This window comes from Petaurus breviceps, unplaced genomic scaffold (genome assembly GCF_028583685.1).
Source record: "Petaurus breviceps papuanus isolate PSGF00001 unplaced genomic scaffold, PetGlider_PUasm1.0 185, whole genome shotgun sequence".
NCBI lineage: Eukaryota > Metazoa > Chordata > Mammalia > Diprotodontia > Petauridae > Petaurus > Petaurus breviceps.
In genome coordinates, this window is record NW_027185797.1 from 36,974,248 (window position 1) to 36,995,236 (window position 20,989).

Sequence of the window (20,989 nt, forward strand, 5' to 3'; positions counted from 1 at the left end):
CCCCACCCAAGCCTGAGCAGAACACAATAACTGTTTGGATGAGATCCTAGTCCAGTCTCAATATCAGCAATGTCCTCTAAGAGAATGAACTTTAAAAATTAGGACTTTAGGAAAAGGGGGAACTCTGGGTCTCCCCAATCCTTGATTATTAATAATCATTTTTCCCAAAAGGAAGGGATAGAGGGTCTACTTGGGTCATCCTCTCTTGTGCTGCTTTTTGTTTGAGAAAGGACCTTTTCAGGAGGTTTCCCCCTCACCGTTTTTCCTCTTGATTTGTTTTTAGAGGCTCACCCCTGTTTCTCAGAGGAATCTCATTTTTCTGATGGATGAGGAGATTAGAAACTCTCCTATTTCCTATCTCCTTTTTGCCAGGATTTGCAACATACCACAGGGATATAACAGAACCCTTAAGGAAAAGTATCCTCCATCCTTCTCTATCTCCCTCTGATGAGGTAAGGGAAACATAAAATGTTGAGGTATAGGGTTAGGGGTGCTCAAGACCCCAAAATACCAATACACCAGGTCTCGTTGAATGAATTCGGCTCAAGTCTTCTCTCAGCCAAAGAAAAGCCAAGTTTATTAAAAGTTTGCCATATTGAGTAGACTCTTAAGGAGCCTTGGTATCTGTGATGCTTGTACTGGACAAGCAGGCCAGAATACTCTGACACAGAGTAAGTGTAAACTAGATAACTCTCAGGCACTCTCACACCTCATGGAGGCAAGATGGGGTCTTATATACAGAAAGGTTGTGGGAGGAATCTAGGGGAGGGGCTTCAGGAGGAGTCAAATGAAGTCAGACTCCAGTGATAAGAGATTAAGGGTGGGAGCTAGCTGGACAAAGGAGGGCTAGGTTAGTGAGAGGTTTGGGCCCAGATGCAGTGAAAGACTTGTGGCCTCAGACAAATGCCTCACCAAATGGGAAGATCCAATCAGAATTCAAGGTGGTTCCCAGAGCCTGTACCCCATCACCTCCTTCCCCCAATCTCTCATCCTCCTTCCCTCTACCTGTCTCTGTCCATGTCTGTTTGTGTCTATCTCTCTGCCTATTGCCTGTCTCTCTCAATTCGTGTGTACCACTGTTGCTCTCTGAGTCTCTTTTTCCCTCTCTTTCTATCTTCCTCTCTTCTTCTCTTTCTGTCTCTCTGTCTCTGTCTTTCTCTCCTTCTCATACACACACACACACACACACACACACACACACACACACACACACACACACAAGCTGTGTTGAAGAGGTTTCTCACTAAGAGGGTTAGGGTTGCTCTGGAGACCCCAAAATACCAACATGCCAGGTTCTGCCAAATGAATTCGACTCAAGTCTTCTCAGCCAAAGAAAAGTAAAATTTATTAAAAGTTTGCTTGCATTAGACACAGAGTAAGTGTGTGCTGGGTCATTCTATGGTGCTCTCACACCACATGGGGTGAGATGGGGATCTCATATACAGGAGGTTGTGGGAGGAATCCAGGGGTGGTCCAGAGGAGGACTTTGAGGAGGGTCTTCAGGAGGAGTTAATGAGGTCAATGAATGATTAAGGGTGGGAGGTAGCTGGAGGCTACAGACAGTGGTGGACTATTTTGATAGGCTTAAGGGTGGGAAGTAGATGAACAATGGAGGGCTAGGCTAGTAACTAGGCTAGTAGTTAGCAGTTAGTAACTAGGCTAGAGGTCTGGGCCTAGCCACAATGTAAGGCTTATTGCTTCATGCAAATGCCTCATCAAATGAGACAATTTAATCAAGAGTCCAAAGGAAGTTCCAAGAACCTGAACCTCAAAGACTCAAAGAGAGCTCAAGGGGACTCCCAGAGCCCATACCTCATTAGTGTGATCTTTGCCATATACATTCATATATATACATATAAAATGTAAATTTCTTCCACATATGACGGGGTATATATTTTTTTGTTTCTTTGTTTATTGGGGGGGGGGAAGTGTACTGAGGGCAGAAGATTTTCCAGGGTTAGGAAGGAGTTTGGGAGAGAAAAGGGGCTCTTGGAGTGAACATGAGCATTGGACTCCATGGAATGCCAGGGCTAGATGAGTTGTCTCCAACCCACTCATTTTACTGGTAAGCGATCTAGATGTCAAAGAGAAGTCACTGGCCCAAGGTTCCATTAGTAAAAGTAAAAGTGATGAGGGACAGGCTCTGGGAACCCCCTTGAACTGACTGAATCTTCCCATTTGCCTGAGGCCACAAGCCTTTCATTATTCTGTGCTGACTCTTTAAACATCTTCTCTTCAGGTCCCCCTACCATACTTCCTTGGAATCCCCAACCTAGTGCCATCTCTCAAGTTGGGCAGACCTTGGGGGAGAAGACTTACCTTCTTACATGCTTGTCCCCAAATTGGACTCCAGCACACAGCATGTACTGAGGTTGTGGGGGTGACTTATCACAGAACTAGTTGGGGAAGATCTACTCGCTGCACTATGTGGGGATAGATGACTGAAGGGACAGGAAGTAGTCAAGTCCAAGGCCATGCTGGAGGTAATTCATTTACCACACCACTGCTCCAAGATTCAAGCAAATGGACCCCTAAAATTCCTCCTTCTTATGGGAACTCATGTGTTCAAGCTCAGAAGGGCTTAGTGACCCCATAAAGTAATGTTCCAAAGCATTTCTAGTCTCAGGGTAGAATTTACAAAGGCTTTATTTGCATACTCCTTTCCTGTGGCTCCTTCTCTTACAGAGCTGATGAGGTGTTGTGATGTTTACAAGGTTGAAAACTCAAGCAATGCAAACTCTGAAAGCACCATTGAAATACTAAAGACAATATTTCATCAGAAGGGTACTCTGCATTCTGGATAAAGGTGGTGGTTGTTGATGTTCAGTTGATTTTCTGTCATGTCCAATGAAGAGGTTACCCATAAAGAGGGTTAAGGTTTCTCTGGAGACCCCAAAATACCAACATGCAGGTACTGCTGAATGAATTCGACTCAAGCCTCCTCTCAGCTAAAGAAAAGTAAAGTTTATTAATAGTTAGCTTGTATTAGACACAGAATAAGAATATGCTAGGTCATTCTATGGTACTCTCACACACAGAGGGAAGATGGGATCTTATATACAGAAAGGTTGTGGGAGGAATCTAGGGGTTGTCTAAGGGAGGAGTTTGGGGAGGGTCTTTAGGAGAAGTCAGATGAGATCAATGAATGATTAAAGGTGGGTAGTTGCTGGAGGCTACTAACTGGAGCTGACAGATAAGAGCTAGGCCAGTTCTAGGGTGGATTGATATTTTGATAGGCTCAAGGGTGGGAAGTCTAGTCAAAGAGATTTGGGCCCAGCCACAATGTAAGGCTTATGGCCTCATGCAAATGCCTCATCAAATGAGACGATTTAATCAGAGTTCAAGGGGGGTTCCCAGAGTCTGTACCTGAAGGACTCAAGGAGAGCTCAAGGGGGCTCCCAGATCCTCATCATGACCCTATGATGATTCTCCATGATCCCATTTGGGGCTTTCTTGGCAGAGATACCAGAGTGGTTTGCAATTTCCTTCTCCAGCTCATTTTACATATGGAGAAGCTGAGGCAAACAAGGCAAGGTGACTTGCCCAAGTTCACATGTTTAGTAAGTGTCTGAGGTCAGATTTGAACTCAGGAAGGTGAGTCTTCCAGATTCTAGGTCTGGCACTCTATACACTCTGGCGCCACCTAGCTGCCCCTTCCTGATAAAGGCAGAAAACTAGTACCAGTTCTGTTATAAGGTCACAACTTTCAGATCAAAAGATGACTTAAATTAACAGCATTTCATATACAATGGTTTCTCAAAATCACAATGCAAGAAAGTATAAGCCTAATATTAATATAAAACCAAATCAAGGATTCCAATTACAAACCTCAAACAAAACTTGTTGACAGTCAAATGACATTAATCCAGTTAAATGCATCTCTGAATTACCTTGTTTAAAAAATGTCATTTTGGGGTGGCTAGGTGGCACAGTGAGTAGAGTGCCAGCCCAGGAGTCAGGAGGACCTGAGTTCGGATCTGGCTCCAGACACTTAATACACACACACACACACACACACACACAACTAGCTGTGTGACCTTGGGCAAGTTCAGCCCAATTGCCCTCCAAAAAGAAAAAAAAAAAATATATATATATATATAATTTGGAAGAGGTCACCATAAAATGATGAGGTTAGAGGTTTAGGGTACATGAGACCCCAAGATACCAACACACCGGGTCCTGTCAAATGAATTCAACTCAAGTCTTCTCTCAGCCAAAGAAAAGCAAAGTTTATTAAAGATTCCCCACATTGGGTGGCCTCTTTTTTTTTTAAATTAAATTTTATGTTTCTTTTTAGTTTACATCATTCATTTCCACAAGATTTTTAGTTACAAATTTTCTCCCCATCTTTCCCCTACTCACCACCTCAAAACAATGATCCTACTGTATACCCTCCCCAAATCTGCTCTCTCCCATATCCTCCCCCATTCCCCCTCTGATTTTCCAGTAGGGCAAGATGGATCTCTATTCCCTAGTGCCTGTATATCTTATTTCCCCATAGCATGTAAAGAAAATAATAACTTTTTTTAAACATTTGAATTTTAAATTTTGAATTCCAGATTCTTTCCTTTCTTCCCTTTGTCACCCACCCTTACTGGGAAGATAAGCAATTCAATATAGGTTGTACATGTGTAGCTACGCAAAACATTTCCATAGTGGACATATTGTGAAAGACTGGCTATATTTCTCTCTGTACTATCCAACTCCCACTTGTTCTATTCTCAACTTTGACCTTGTCCCTTATCAAAAAGTGTGTGCTTCCAAATTCCCTCCCCCACCAACCTGCCCTCCCCTCCATCACCCCCTCTCATCCCCTTCCCCCCTACTCTCCTGTAGGGCGAGATACTCTATTTAGTGTGTATGTCATTCCCTCCCTAAGCCAAATTCAATGAGTAAGATTGACTCATTCCCTTTTGCTTTCCTGTTCTTCCCCTCCACTGCAACAGTTTTCCTTTGCCTCTTTTATATGAGATAATTTACCCCATTCTGTCTCTCCCCATCTCCTCTCATTATATTTCTCTCTCATTGGGTGGACTCTTAAGGAGCCTCGGTATCTGTGACACTTGTATTGGGCGAGCAGGCCAGAATCATCTGACACAGAGTGAGTGTGCACTAGATCATTCTCTGGCCCTCTCTAGGAGGTAAGATGGGTCTGATATGCAGAAAGGTTGTGGGAGGATTTAGGGGTGGTCTAGAGAAGTTTAGGGAGGGTCTTCAGGAGTCAATGAGGTCAGACTCCATAATGAGTGACTAAAGGTGGGAAGTTGCTGGAGGCTACCTGGAGACTACAGACAATGGTGGGCTAGGCCATTTCCAGGGTGCAACAGATTTGGGTATAGATATTTTGGGAGGATCAAGGAAGTTGCTGGACAAAGGAGGGCTAAGCTAGTAACAAAGATTTGGGCAGAGCCACAAGGAAAGACTTATGGCCTTAGGCAAATGCCTCTTGTGGGAAGATTCAAGGAGACCTGTACCTCATCGATTTGCTTATCAGTTAAGTATTCTATAGTAGTTGCATTCAGAGACCATATAGAGTAATTATGATCCAATTAAACTTACTCTTATAAAAGTAGCCAGATAGCATTGATGAGGTACAGGCTCCTGGGAAAACCCCTTGAACTCTAATAGAATCTTCCCACTTGATAAGGCATTTGCCTGAGGCCATAAGCCTTTCTTTATATCTGCTACTTCCCACCCTTGATCCTATCAAAATATCTATACCCAAATCTGCTACCCTCAAACTAGCCTATCCCTTCTTTGCCTGTCATCTCCAGGTAGTCTTCAGTTGTTTCACACCCTTGATCTCTTTACTGGAGTCTGACTTCAGTCCCCTCAAGATCCTCCTTAGACTCCTCCTCAAGACCCTCCCCAAACCCCTCCTCTAAACCACCCCTAAATTCTCCCACACTCCTTCTGTATTTAAGATCAGTCTTGCCTGCAATCTAGGGCAGACTCAGTCTGTGTCAGATTATTTTGCCCTTTTATGCAATACAAGTGTCACCAATACTTAGGCTCCTTAAGGGTCTACCCATTGAGGTGAATCTTTAATAAACTTTGCTTTACTTTGACAGAGAGAAGACTTGAGTTGAATTCATTTGGCAGGATCCAGCATGTTGATATTTTGGGGTCTCAAGTACCCCTAAACCCTAAACCTCAACATATTTGTTATTCAGGACACATGAATAACATCATGAACAATGATTTTCCAATTAATTCCTCCAAACCACAGACTAAATTAGAAATTTGCTAAAATTACAAGATATTATGTTGACCATCTCCAAGGACGACTTATTGATAGAAAGATTGCACCTATAATTCTTATTTTTGTCATCTATAAACCTTTTGCCATAATGCCAAGTTTTACCTGTATTTTAATCGAGATCTGTTTAATGTATAGAGGGTCAAATATCATCAATATTATAGGAAAACATTTCTCACTCTAAATGAGACATTCAGTCGTTTCAGTCATGTTTGACTCTTTGTGACCCTATTTGGGATTTTTTGGCAGAGATATTGGAGCAGTTTGCCATTTCTTTCTCCATCTCATTTGACAGATGAGGAAACTGAGGCAAACGGTTTTAAATAAATGACTTGCCCAAGGTCACACAGCTAGTAAGTGTCTGAGGTCAAATTTGAAATCAGGTCTATGACTCCAGGTCCAACACTATCTACTATGCCACCTAGCTACCCCTATGAAACTATATTACAATTTTGTTTAGAATAAATTATCAAATGAAGTCTGGATTTATAGCATAGAATCTCATTCCCAAAGGTCATTCACTGCTAGCACTTCAAACTATATACATCATACTGATGAGATTAAAGGTGCTCGAGACCCCAAAATACAACATGCCAGATCCTGCTAAATGAATTAGACTCAAGTCTTCTCTCAGTCAAAGAAAAGCAAAGTTTATTAAAAGTTCACCATATTGGGTAGACTACTCTTGATAATCATTTAATATCATATTTTAGCCAAAGTCTGAATTAATCAAACAAATGGCTCTGGTTGATTTAAAAATGCCTTTCCCTGAGTTAGCAACTTCAAAGACCAGAGGTGAGATCCCCCTTATCTTGGGACTTACTCCACATGACAGCAAAACAGACATCCTGAGACTGTAAAATGTAAGTAGACCCTGCTCTAGTCATTGTCAATTTGCATTTACAATCAAGGAACTCTGTTTCACATATAGTTGGTAACAAATGGAAGTCATAAAGTTTGTAGCACGGTCATCCTGACTTGGAATGATTCTGAAATGTATAAAAAATCTTAAGATTCCTTTGTTCACCAGTCAGAACTTTAGTCCTGCACTCTTTGCACAAGTTCTGCTAGCTTTGGGGAATAAACTGTATCACTATTGGCTTGTCTCCTTTATTGAAAGTCAACACTCTTAAGGAGTCTTAGTATCTGTGATGCTTGTAATGGACAGAATCATCTGACACAGAGTTAGTCTGGCTAGATAATTCTGGTCACCTCATGGAGGCAAGAGGGAGTTTATATACAGAAAGTTTGTGGGAGGAATCTAGGGGTGGTCTAGAGGAGGAGTGGGGGGAGGTTCTTCAGGAGGAGTCAAATGAAATCAGACTCCAGTAATGAGAGATTAAGCGTGGGGAATAACCAGAGGCTACCAGGAGATGGCAGACAATGGAGGGCTCAACTGGTTTAAGGGTAACAGATTTGGTATGGATATATTGGGAGGATCAAGGGTGGGAAGAAGCTGGACCATGGAGGGCTAGTAATAGAGATTTGGGTCTAGTGATAATGAAAGGCTTATTATGGCCTCAGGCAAATGCCTCATCTAGTGGGAAGATTCCATCAGAGTTCAAGGGGTTTCCCAGAGCCTGTACCCCATCACTTGGACAAAAGTGATAAAGGGGTATGTACCTATTTGTGTGGGGAAAGCCCCCCCACATCCTCCTCCCCAAAACCCTCAACAACACTAGAATAGTTCAGTATTTCTTTTTTTAAATATTCAAAGTATATTTTCATCAGTATTTTGGGAAAATGCATGGGATTTTCTTTCAGTTCAAAATGTTCATCTCTAGTTTTCAATGCTCTAAATTGCTTCAAAGAGGGAAGATTTTTTTCCTTTATCTTATGTTTCTCTCTCTGTCTCTGTTTCTGTCTCTCTCTTTCTCTATCTCTGTCTCTCTTTCTCTCTCTGTCTCTCTGTGTCTCTCTCCAACCTAATGTGTTCATTCAGTAGAAATTCCTGGTTTGGTTTGGTTCTCTGGAGGTAAGTTTAGCATCAGAGTTACAGCTATCCAGTAGAGCTGATTTGGCTACTACACTTCAACAATTAACTTAAGCATGGGTAATGTTTCCATTCCAAAACATTCTCCCCAGGGTCAAGGTCATCTAGTTGCAGAAGTTAATCTGGTCCAGACATTTTCATAAAAATGTCAAATCCAAGTTTTAAACCGACTGGATTCTCCAAAGTGATGAGGTATGGTCTCTGGGAGCTCCCTTGAGCTTGCCTTGAGTCCTTGAGGTACAAGCTCTGTAAACTTCCCTTGGACTCTTGATTAAATTGTCTCATTTGATGAGGTATATTATTGCATGAGGCTATAAGCCTTACATTGTGGCTGAGCCTAAACCCTCTGTTACTAGACTTCCCACCCTTGAGCCTATCAAAGTGTCAATCCACCCTTGAACTGGCCTGGCCCACCGTTGTCTGTGGTCTCCAGGTGGCCTCCAGCAACTTCCCACCCTTAATCACTCATTGACCTCATTTGACTTCTCCTGAAGACTCATCCCAAACTCTGGTTTGGTGGTCCCCTAGACCACCCCTAGATTCCTCCCACAACTTTCTGTATATAAGACCCCATCCTGTCTTCATGTTTGTGAGAGAGTCATAGAATGATCTAGCACAGACTTAATCTGTGTCCAATACAAGCAAACTTAAAGACCTGAGTCGAATTCCTTCTGGAAGACCTGGTGTGTTGGTATTTTGGGGTCTCCAGATCAACCCTAAGCCTCTACAGGTAACCTCTTCAAAAGGGAATTTTCTTCCAATTTGCCAGGAGACAACCCAAAGAGGTATTTCTAGGAGGTGAGTAAATATGACTAGGAATATTTTAGCTTCCCAATCTACAGGTGACATCACAAGCCAGAGTTACCAGAAGCAGACCCAAGTCACTAGGACCTTCAAATGATCACTGACTACTCCAAGTGGGATTGAGACATTAGATTTCCAGCATTAGTGATAGGTATCTTTAGTGACCAAATGAGTTTTATGCCAGATCAAGATTACTCTGGAATTTTGACAGGAAGAGTAGCCAAGACAGTATGGTAATTACATGACAGTCAGACAAGTCTCTTATGTGTCTGTGGGAAGTGGGGTGAAAGGGCAGATAGTTTAAACAAATACTCCTTTAATCCAGATAGTCACTCATTAAAAGCAGAGGAGATTAAGGTTCTAACTCCCCAGCCAAGCCCTCACTTTTGAGTGCTGAATCACACACACAGAGAACCACACTCCTCATGATATCAGAGCAGCTGCTTAACTGATACATCAGAGTCCAATGATTATGTCTAATCGATTATTCTTGCCTAAGAGAAAGACATGTACAAAAAAATACAGACAAGTGCACAGAACTAGAACTTGTCTCTGAAATTTCCTAGATAGACAGCAATTTTACTCATCAGTAAATGTTTTCCTGCCCAGAAATCTCCCACCTTCTGTGGGATGGAGGGCTTCTGTGCTGCAAAACTATGCTGGATTCGCTGTTAGGTACTGCTGCCAAATGATGCACTAATTTTTTTTATCAGTTCAGCTAGCAAATGCCAATAAGCCCAAATGAATCAGATTAACAGGTTTTTATTAGATTCAGAGTGTGATATTCCCCACTAGAAATTGATGGCACTGTGTCATTCACAATTCAGCTACTAGTATTTACACCTTTCATGAGACAAAGAAAAAAAGATGTCTGTTCATTATGGTACAGCTGGTTATAAAAAGGGAAAAAATATGCTTGTTAAGGAGAATGGAAATTATTAGCTACAGTAGAAAGATAAAGGACATGCCCTTGTTAATATAGCTAGTTTCAATAAATCAAAGAGAAATATCTGTTAGGTTAGATATGGGAAGGAGACATTCCTGAGACTGTTGAGTACTCTTTGTTTGGCAATTAAAATCTGTACCAATTAGAGGAGGAAAGAACACATTCAAGAGAATCAACTATTGCAACTGGTCCTTCATTTCATGCATGGATCAAACATGGACAAATGCCCAAAACAATAAAATGGAGTCAGTTATATTCTCGAAAAAATTCACTTTAAACACATTCCGCTTTCTTCCTCCATAAAATCATTCTTATCTTTGGGATGTCTTTTATAAGGGTGAGATTAAGTCAGCTGCTTCTACATTAACAGGTAACAGTTCAAAAAGGGTTATATTTCAAACAGAAATATATGACTTAACAAATCCTACAAATTTTAGAACATTCCCCTAAAAACTAATTATCAAACATTAATCAATAAATCAATAAATTGTACTATAATAAATATGAGCAGGGATAAGAAAAATAAGAAAATGGTGTGAATAAAATTCTCAGTAAGATTGAAGAATCATAAACATTTCCCAGAAAGGGTTTAGACCTGCTAAGAAACAGTGGACAATAAACATAGCTACATCATCTGAATGTTCATCTTTTTTTCTTAGCTTGAAACTTGGCTTAGTATGGCTAAGGTTACCTATAGACTAGAAAAAGAAACTTCAAAAGGATCGGCGTGGACATGACTTTGTAAAAATACATTTTTAAGTGCTTCTCTCTTGATATGAGAAAAAAAGATCTTAAAAAGAATTTTTAAAAAATCAATCTCCTATTTATGAAGAGCTCACGAAATAAGGTTTTTTTTTTACATTTTAAATCTTAGGGGTTTGGGTTTTTTTTTACATTTTTAACATAACATTTTTTAAAAAATATTTAAAATTTGAACATTTAACAAGACAATTGTTAATCATCTTGCTCACATTGAAATCTCTGGCCAGGAAGTCTATTTAATGGACTTCAACAAATTGAGACAACCTTTTCCTAAAGCTGAGTGCATTAGAACACGAGACTGTTAAAGACTTGTTATGCTTTATGAATCTATATCCAATTCTTTTGTATAAAACAATAGTCACATATAGTAAGGGAAGGAAGCAATGGGATCTTTAGCCATTTGCTTGGGGCAAACAGCAATCTCTACAGATGAAGAGAGAATACCAAATTCAGTATTTACTGTCCATATATCTCGTCTGAGAGGTAAACTACTGGATTTTTTGTTTTTATTAATAAAACCATAAAAAGATATTTCTTTTAGAGAATGGTACTATTTCTCTGACCCATCCTTTCTTTTTCCATAGTGCCAAATTTATCCTTTAAAAAACCTCATTGGACTCTTCCTGACCTATTCTGCAGTTTGACAAAAGATTCTGTTTCTGCTCATCCTGAGCACACAAGTATTTCCCTTCTCTTTTTCCAATGTATGAACATATAATATAGGTACTTCAAGGTACAGTAGTTCAAATTGTTTTTTGTGAAGGAGGTGGGTAGCGTTTATCTCCTCTTTATTTTTTCATTTAAAAAAAAATTATGATTTATGAGTGACAGGGAATAGAGCACCAGTCCTGGAGCCAGGAGGACCTGAGTTCAAATTTGGCCTCAGACACTTACCAGTTGTGTGACCCTAGGCAAGTCACTTAACCCTGATTGCCTACAATTTTCTTTTAGATCATGATTTAAAAGTTTCTTTACAACCAATTGAAACAACTCTATATGTAACAGCTGCAGTCTCTCTTGAGACCTTATAAACAATTACTAAAACATATCCAAAGTTTGTGACTAAAACATATCTAAGGCCTGTGTGCTTATATGGAAAGGGATTTGTGAATATTCAATATTCAAATGGTCCTGAAAGAAATCCAGTTATTTCTTATTATCTCAAGGATAAAATTTTAAATACATCATTTAAGACCATCTCCTTTCTTTTCTTCAGTCTTTTCCACTGTTTTTTTGCACAACAGCCGAAGTTCTAAGACCATTAATATCATTGCAGTTATCTGGAGTCCTGTAAGTATATTCTTTTATCCAATGGTAAGCATTTTTAAATGTTACATACCTCCTAGTTCTCAAATGGGAAAATCTTGGTACTTTTTTACAAAGTGAAGGTTACAATTTCATTAAAAATGAAAGCTTTTATGTCTTTATCAATTATCGAATATCTCATAATTCCCCCTATGAAGATACATTATTTCCAGGTCACTCAGAAAAAATGTGGTACTTTAAAGACATAATGTTAAATGACTATAAAATTATTAATTCAATGAGCGAGGAGATGCTAAGTCTAAGACTGATGCTTCCTAGTTACTTAAGAAGTTAAAACATGAATTCAGAACAGTAAAAATCTAAGCAATAGGAACATTTATACCGGCATCCCATTACTGTAGCTCTGAGATGCTGGAGAATTCTGACAGTATGGCCCATTATGAAACCTTTACAATTCATCAAACATCATTATAGAAATTGGCTTAGGAAGGAAAAAAGGAGGGACATTATTGTGACAAGATCAAAACTAATCCCTCTGACCTAAGCCTAAAGGCACAGACCCACCTAGCATGGATATACCAGGACAAAATATCTCTCTAGTTCTGTTTGATTTGAGGTAAAAGTCATAGTTAAATTTTAGAAATAGTCAATCATGCAAGAGTTCCGAATTATTTACAAGGTATCATAGCCAAGTGCAAGATTAACCAGGCAGGAAACTTTTCTATTCAGAAAGAAAATAGCACAGTAGGGAAACTAAGTTAAGAGGATCCTGTCATTACTTTTACAAGGTTACACAGTGGATAAAGTTTTAGGCTTGGAATTAGGAAGACTTGTCTTCCTGAGTTGGCCTTAGACATATCCTAACTGGGTGACCCTGGACAAGTCACTTAACCCTGTTTGCCTCAGTTTCTCCATCTGTCAAGTGAGCTAGAGAAGGAAACGACAAACCCCTCCAGCATCTCTGCCAAGAAAAACCCAAATGGCATCACAAAGAGTCAGACACAACTGATAATGATTGAACAATAATTTCTCAATCTTACCAAGTACTTAAATCTAGCTGTCACACTTCTTGGTTCACATTCCATTTGAGCAACTCACGGCATTTCCCTTGAATGATGGATTCCTGGCTTCACAATTTTTCAGAAAGTTACTCTTGCCTCAAAACAAGTCAAATTACAGTCCCCAGAGATTTAACTCCTTTACATGACATGTTCATAGCTCAAGGCAGGGCACATTCGTCTTTCATTTTTCAATAATATTCGGAAAAATAAATAATTATGAATAAAAAACCTGTGTCCTTGATACTCATCAAAAATCTAAAAGATCTTTTGAAAAACCCTTCCATGTACACACACACACTTCACATGTAAATATTAAATACATTTCGTGTATGTTATTGGTTCTTCAGTTTTTTCAGTCACGTCTGACTCTTTGTGACCCCATTTGGAATTTTCTCGGCAAAGACACTGGAGTGGTCTGCCATTTCCTTCTGCAGCTCATTTGACAGATGAGGAAACTGAGGCAGAGTTCAGTGACTTGCTTAGGGTCACACAGCTAATAAGTGCCTGAGGCCAGATTTGAACACATGTCTTCCAGACTCCAGGCCCTACTTCACTACTTAGCTGCACTTTCATTTCATATATATATATACAACACACACATATATACATATACATACATATGCATACAGGCACACACACATTTATATATGCACTCACATATATATTTCAGATGTCCTGATGCAAAAATGAATTATCAAAGATTTTTAAAAATGAAATAATCATGTTTTAGGGTTTGTATGTGAATATGTGAGGGGCAGCTAGATGGCGCAGTGAATAGAGCGCTGGCCCTGGAGGGCACAGGAGGACCTGAGTTCAAATTTGACCTCAGACACTTAACACTTACTAGCTGTGTGACCTTGGACAGGTCACTTAACTCCAATTGCCCTGCCTTTCCCCCTCCAAAAAGACAAAAAAAAAAAAAAAGAGAAAAAAAGGTGAATGTATAATTCATTTAAAATTCAGAAAGACAGTGGCTTTTGTCAGCTTGGGCATCTATATATATATATTAACTTCTAAGGAAAAAAACTATTCCAAACTGGAATTGACCCATAAACTGGCATAAAGCTAACTATGACATAATTCACATGTTAGAATTTCCAAGGTTCTCATTAGTCACATGCATTTTTGCAACTTCTTCTGCAGTGCTGAGATTTTATGATCTTGCCCAAACTGAAGATTCAAAAGACCTGCCGAGCCCCACAAAGAACTTCTGAGACAATAAGAATGTACAAGGTCTTTGGGACTTTTACCAAATGTTAAGTAATCATCATTACGACTCTTTCTGAAGCAAAATAGACCCAAGTAAATACTTAATCCAATTTTTCTCCACAACAACTAAAGTCTCTCATGTGTAATAGCCTAAATTCATCAATTCCCATCATTCAGACCCAAGGAGTCAACTTCCTCCTACAAAGGAAGCATGTTCTCGGCATCATTTTTCAAATGAACAGCATTTCTCATATGATAGAAACCACAATATGAGAAATATCATCATAATAACAATATATAACCATATTAAGTACATAAAGCACTAAAGCAGAAGTACAATATTGCCAATTAAACGACGTTAACTCAGCTGTACGCATCTTGGAATTATCCTATCTAGAAAATCATTTCATCTGTCTGACACTGGTGGTATTTTATACTATTTATATTCAGAGACCAGTGTAAATAAAATTGAATTTCTCTTATGGATGCAAAGGTGGCTCTAGTACTTACCATTCAGAATGCAGATAAATCACAAATCACAGATAAATAATAATTTCTCACCGTGGTTAGGTGGCACAGTGAATAGAGCACTGGCCCTGGAGTCAGGAGGACCTGAGTTCACATCAGGCCTCACTTAACACTTACTAGCCATGGGACCTTGGGCAAGTCACTTAACCCCAATTTCTCTGTCTTCACTCCTCCAAAAAGCAATATAATAATTATTATTATTATTTCTCCTACTTAACATATTCAGACCCAGTATAAATCCAGATCCTAAACTGGCAAATTTTTAATTTTGCTACATGATTCTAGCTACTTTCCTACATCAACAAGAATACTAAAATCAGTAAAATAAAGCTTGAAGATCATGAGACATCTCAAATTTTCATTTTAGCTATCTGAGAAACAAACAAGTACTTCGCCAAATGGAATAATAATGTTACAGCCATGGAGATCTTCCTATTCTCTTCTTATCTAAATAAGACATAAAATTTAACTTACACTTACTTTCCTGCAATACTTTATTAAATTCTCAGCATTTCTCTTGACCTGTGCTGATAGCTGGAAATGATGAGGAATTGTGCCAAGATGGGTAAAGAAAATCACTATTTATGTTCCTGTTCAGTCATGTCTGACTCTCCATGACCCCATTTGGGGTTTGGTTTGCAATTTCCTTCTCCAGCTCATTTTCTAGATGATGAAATTGAGGCAAACAGGGTAAAGTGATTTGGCCAGCATCACAGCTAGTAAGTGTCTGAGGCCGGATTTGAACTCCAGAAGACAAATCTTCCTGATTCCAGAGTCAATGTTCTATACACTTCACCACCTAACTGCCCTTTTAAATTAGTTGACAACACCATAAATTTCTGAAAATGGGAGAAGGATTTCCTCTCTCTCTCTCTCTCTCTCTCTCTCTCTCTCTCTCTCCCTCTCTCTCCCTCTCTCTCTCTTTCTGTCTCTGTCACTGTCTCTGTCTCTCTTTCACTGTCTCTCTCTTTCTCTCTCTCCCTCCCTCTCTCTCTCCCCCCTCTTTCTCCTCTCTCTGTCTCTCTCCTCCCTTTCTGTCTATCTCTGTCTCTGTCACTGTCTTCTGTCTCTTTCACTCTCTCTCTCTCTCTCTCTCCTCTCTCTCTGTCTCTCTGTCACTGTCTGTCTCTCTCTGTCCTTCTGTCTGTCTGTCTGTCTGTCTCTCTCCATTGCCAATCTGGCCAAAATTAGAAGTCCTTTGAAAGCTTGTAATTTTTTGGCAGAAAAGTTTTCATTCTTTTATTTATTTTCACCTAAAAGGTTATTGAAAGTGAGATGGTTTCATTAACATCAGCACTGGTTGGGTACCTAAGAAGCAAAGGGCCTTTCTGCTGCTTGTGCCAGAGGTGATGGCAGTGATTAACAGACCCCAAGGAGATGTCATTTCAATCCTTTGTTCTCTTTCTGTTCTAGGAAATCATTGCCTCAGCCAGAATCCTTCTGCCGACTGCTAACAGGTGTACCTGCTGATCTTCCTGCCTGTGTCTTTCCTCTTTCCTTTTCTCTTTTTTCATCTCACTCTTTAAAGATAAGAATTATCAGTGAGAAGACTTCATAAAGGGGTTTTTATGGCCACTCAAGGTCAGGATTATAAAACCAATGCTGTAGCTGTTCAGTCATTTCAGTCATTGCACGCCTCTTTGTGACCCCACTTGGGATTTTCTTGGCAAAGATGCTCAAGTGGTTTGCCATTTTGTTCTCCAGATATTTTTACAAATAGACAAGTAAACAGAGTTAAGTGCCTTGCCCAGGGTCACACAACTAGTAAGTGTCTGAGGCTGCATTGGAACTCAGATCTTCCTAATTCCAGGCCTGGGGCTCTATCCGCTTCACCACCTAGCCACCCAAAGAGTGATGGAATTGTCCATTAAAGGAAAAGGTTTCTGCCTCTGGCTTGCCAGTATCCCCAAACAGCGACGTGTCTGAGACAAATGGAAAACGGGACCAACTGTGCCAGACCCAGCCTCCAGCGAAACTTCACAGGGAGATGAATTTCCCTTTTACCCAGTAGAAAAAATCATTAATTTTCGGTTTTGTTGACAAAAGTTATGCATTTCAGGATCTACCCAAATGAATGCAAGCCCATTTGTTTCAGGAATTGGATTTCTAGAATTTCAGGAATTTACCCCTTAGAATTTGTAAGGTCGCCTGCTTAAAGGTACCATGTGATGGCCAAGGCCTTCAGTAGCATAAGTATAATGCAGTCATTTGGTTCGACAAAGTACGCATGGATCTGAGGACACTGTTCCAGAGCAGAAATGCCACCTGGATCCCATTAAAATAATTGACAATTCAAGGCAAAGTTGAGGTTTATCATCAGTAAAACAGCACCTCCCTGACATGTTGGGTTTGACATCAGACTAAACCCACCTGCCCTCTCCCCTTTACTTGGGTCAGACTACCAGATAACCTCCCCCAGAGCTACCTCTGGATCCACCCTACCCAAGCATAGCTTCCTGAAGGTTCCTTGCTAACTAAGTGTCCAATACCAGATCAAACCGGATTTTAAACTGAGAATTTAGACATAAAGACTGGTACACACCCAAACACACATATTCACATACACACACATGCATACACTCACACATACACATACATACACACTCACACTCACATACACACACTCATATACATACATACACACTCACACACATACATACACACTCATACATACATACATACATGCTCACACTCACACACATACACACTCATACACATACATTCACACACATACATACACACAGTAGTCACACACACACACACACACACACACTGAAATCACTTTGGATTTATTCCATATGTGTGCTGTATTTGGAAGTTCCTCCAGGGCAGACATTGTTCTGGTTTCAATTTTGCATCCTTAGCACTTTGCCAGAACCTAGCACATAATAAATGTTTGTTGGAGTGAATAGAGATAAATGAGGGGAAATTGTGGTGAGTGGGAGACTGGAGTGGGTGGGAATGAGTGAGGAGAGAGGAAGAGGAATGGAGATGAAGGAGAAATGGGAGGGAAGGGGGGCCATGGATGTTCCCCAGAGCTTAGCACTGCGCTCTGTATAATGAATACATAAGTAATGATGGTTCACCAGCTAGTTGACAGGAGGTAAATGGGGTGAATAGAGGGAATGAAGGAAACAAAGATGACTGAAGGAGAATAGAGGTTTATGAGGGGAGTGGAGAGTCAACATGGTCACGGTCTTGGAATCAGGAGACCTTGTTCAATCCCACAGCACATATCTGCTATCTTTGTGACCCTAAGAAAGTACCTTCATCTCCCAGAGTCCGGGGGCTGGGGAACCTGCAGCCTCAAGGCCACATGTGGCCTTCTTGGGCCTCAGATGTGGCCTTTTGACTGAGTCCAAGGTTTACAGAACAAATACTTTTTTTATTGAGGGAATTTGTTCTGTGAAGTTCAGATTCATTGAAAGGGTCACATTTGAGGACCTAGAGGGCACATGTGGCCAGGAAGCCACAGGTTGCAGCCTCCCAACTGACCAATCTACACAATGAATTGAATGATCCTTGCACCCCAAATGAGAATTGTGGGAATGGAGGGGAAATGAGTAAAGGAAACTGTAAGGATGTCTGTGCAGCATGTTGCTTTGCCCGTGTAGGTTATGTGTGTCCACATATATCGTCCAGATGTTTCTCACAGGGAACTCTAGGGGCTCCTACCACCACCCTTCTTCAAGGAAAACTTCGATTCCTGCCAGGAGGAGAAACAGGACATTGGAGTCGGATACTAGCCATTCTGCTCTCCTCAGAGAGGGGATTGTGACTGTCAAATCGTGAAAATATTCAGTCTCATCGCTCTCTGTGACCTCATTTGGGGTTTTCTTAGCAGAGACACTGGAGTGGTTTTCTTCCCCAGCTTATTTTACAGATGAGGAAACTGAGGCAAACAGGGTGAAGAGATTTGCCCAGGGTCACATAGCCAGAGGTCTGTGCTAAGATAGACCAAAGCAAAGCGGTCTCTGCCCTCATGAGAGGAAGCAAAGGGTACATACTTTGATATATATTCAAGATACATACAAAGCAGGCACAAGATAACCTGAGAGGAGAAGGCTCAAGCATCGGGGGTTGGGGGAAGGTGATGCTGGAGCTGAGTCAGAAAGGAAGGAAGCATTGTAAGAGGTGTGGAGAGGCAGTCAGTGCCAAGGCAAGGTGACTGAGGAGGGAACATCACGTGGGAGGAACAGGAACAGGTCAGCACAGGTGGACAGTGGAATGAGGGGAAGGTATTGAGAGAAATGATCATTTCCCTCTTGTATTAATAGCTAATTATTGAATCAGGACTAAGGTTTCCCCCCTTTTCTTTTTCCTCATTCACAAATCTGCCACTGTACATTTATCCAGGCAGCCTTTGAAGCTCAGGGCTGGTACTGAGAGGAAAACTCAGATCTGTTCAAAAGGTAAAGACATTTTTGTTTAGGTGAATTGATGGGTTCTCACCCACGGTATGTTACTCAGGTCTAGGAAACTGTGGATTCTCCCTTTTTTTTCAGATGGTGATAGGGGTACAGATAAATCTCTGACTAAAACCAAGTGATCAAAGCCTCTCATTAGAACAGGTCCACCTTTCATTATAATAATCATTCTCTCTCGTTATTTGTTAGCCAATCAGAGCTGATTACCACCTTCAGAAAACACCCACCCTTCCGAGGACATGTGTGATGACTGAGTTCCATGAGGGATATATGGCATTCCAGAGTGTCACTGAACCCTTTTATTAATTATATGCTAGCATGATTAATAAAATTGGTAATTACCCAGAAATTACATCTCTCAAATTTTTTTATGCATCACAGCATTGTTGTTCAGTTGTTTTCAGTCCTGTCTGACTCTTCATGACCCTTTTGGGGGGTTTGTTTGCAATTTCTTCAGCTCATTTTACAGATGAGGAAACTGAGGCAAACAGGGTAAAGTGACTTGCCCAGGGTCACACAGCTAGAAAGTGTCTGAGATCAGATTTGAACTGAGGAAGATGAGTATTCCTGACTCCAGACTTTGCACTCTATGCTCTATGGCACCCTCTAGGTGCCCTGAAAAGTTCTAGAATACATACTAACATTTTCATGATAGCATTTTTTTTTTTGTAGTAGTTTAAAAAAAAAAAAGAACTGGAAAGAAAGTGGATAACAATCAGTGAAGAATGGCTTACCAAACTGTAGCATATAAATATTGTGGGATATTGTTCCACTAGTGAGGAACAAATATGAGGAATTCAGTAAAACATGGACAAAGTGGTATGAACTCTCCTAGAACAAAGAAAGCCCAGTCAATGGGTTGTAACCATTTATTAAGAGCTTACTCTGTGCCAGGAAGAAGGCTAAGCCAACATGACATTACAAGGCAGTTTAAAGACAAGGACCAATCTTAATCCAGGATGACAAATAATGAAGCATGTTTACTTGCTATTCTTGGCAGAGAGGTGAAGGATCATGGGTGCAGGAGTGATGTCCACTAAAACATGAGATCTCTACCTACCAGTTGGTTTTCCTTGGCTGTTTGTCTTTGGTACAAAAAGGGGGAGGGGGGGCGATGGGTCACAGAAGAAAATGACCATAGTGTGTTCCTTGAAAGCAGGGGTTATCTATTACTATTATTTGCATTGCCAGCACTCAGCATGGTTCCTGGAACATGGGAAAGGCTTATCAATCACTCAGTACTTACTGACTGAAGACAAAAGTCCTCAACAAAACTTGCCTTTAAATTTCCAAATTAAAGAGAGACAATGGTGAGACAAAGAGCCCTAAACTTGACATTAGAGATCCTGGCTTTAATTCTTAGTAAAGGCTTAATAAATGCTTGTTTCTGTTCTTCCTTTCTGGCTCACATATTTACTTCATTTCATTAGGTGATTTAGTCTCTCAGCATCAGTCTTTTCATCTGTAAAATGGGGATAATAATACCTCATGAAGTTATGATGAAGAAATTGCTTTATTAACCGCAAATCACTTTTTTTTTGTTTTTCGGAGGGGGGGGGAAGGTAGGGAAATTGGGGTTAAGTGACTTGCCCAAGGTTACATGACTAGTTTTTTGTGTTAAGTGTTTGAGGCTGGATTTCAACTCAGGTCCTCCTGACTCCAGGGCCGGTGCTTTATTCACTGCGCCACCTAGCCACCCCTAAATCACTATTTTTTTTTAAAAAGGAACTAATG